This window comes from Elephantulus edwardii, unplaced genomic scaffold (assembly GCF_000299155.1).
Source record: "Elephantulus edwardii isolate Elephantulus edwardi_28Jun2011 unplaced genomic scaffold, EleEdw1.0 scaffold01448, whole genome shotgun sequence".
Classification (NCBI taxonomy): Eukaryota; Metazoa; Chordata; class Mammalia; order Macroscelidea; family Macroscelididae; genus Elephantulus; species Elephantulus edwardii.
Window position 1 is genome coordinate 9,179 of NW_006401198.1, and position 1,377 is coordinate 10,555.

Genomic DNA, 1,377 nt, shown 5'->3' on the forward strand with positions numbered 1-1,377 from the left:
GACCTGGTGATCTGCTTCCAAAATTTAGCCATCACACACACTATATGGAGAAAGGCAGTGCCCTGACATACAGTGTATTCTGACCACGAGTCAGAATCTACTCAATACCACCTGGGGGCACCAACTACACCTGACGACAGGGGTCAAAATAGTGGGCCGATCGCGACTGCAGGCGGCACCATGGGAAGGATACTGGGTGGATTGTTCTCCAACTTCTTCCTCACAGCATCCTCAGCTGCATCCCACACAGTCCCAGGGGCGCTCGGGTCCTCTACCACTGGTATCATCGGCATGGCAGTGACATTGATGACATTCACCTTCCTGGAATGAGCCATTGTCCAATGTCTTGTTAGCTGTCAAAAAACAAATAAAAATTCCGTTTAAAAAAAAAAACACCAAAACACAACACACCTCTCTTTTCCTACTCCCATCTTGTTCATTTAATTAACCTACTAGAAATGACAGATAACACAGAACGCTCTCAGGAAACATGAGCAAAAAAGACCATCTACTCCCATCTGTGAAGGCAAGCTAACAGCAGGCAGATGTTCCAAGTTATGTGGAAACTAATGGCTGTCCTTGGAGAAGCCCACTTTAACTGAGCCTTCCACAGCACAGACCCCTGTTCTTTCTACCTGTTAGGGCCCTGGGTGGTAAAAATGAAGCTGGTTTGAAAAGAAGTCTAGATCAGATAAAAAAAGGGTAATTATTGTACAATTTCACCTTAAATAACATATTTAGACTAGAAAAAGGAATGAGGCATTCGGGAAATCATTGTTTAAGCAATACTGAGTTTCTGTTTAAGGCTCCAAGTGGTATAGTGGGGTTCACATTGGGCTTCTAACTAAAAGACTGGCAGTTCAAATCCACCATTGGATCCACAGGAGAAAGGGAAGGTAGCCTGCTCCCAACAAGATTTAAAGTCTAGGAAACACATCAGAGGGTCACCTCAGGTTGGAATTAACTCAATGGTAATGGCTTTGGCTTACAGACAGAGTGCAGTATGAGTGGGCCTATAATCTAAAGGCTTGGGGTTCAAATCCATGAGTGGCTGGCTCTTCACAACAAAGATTAGACAGTTCCCTCTCATTAAGATTCAGAGCTGTGGAGACCTGACAGAGGGTCACAATGAGTCTGAAATGACTTGATAGCAATGAGTTTATATTTGGCAGGCAGTTTGAGTGGTTGTTATTTGGGGTCATAAAAAATTTTGGAACATTTTAGACACTGGTAATTTATGTACAGTATAACACATATAAATAACATTACTGAACTGTAAACTTCAAATGGCTAAAATAGAAAATTTCATGTTGTAGTCTCAATTACTTGCTAAGCTTTTGAAAGTTTGACAATAAGTAAGGATGACAGAAGAATCAT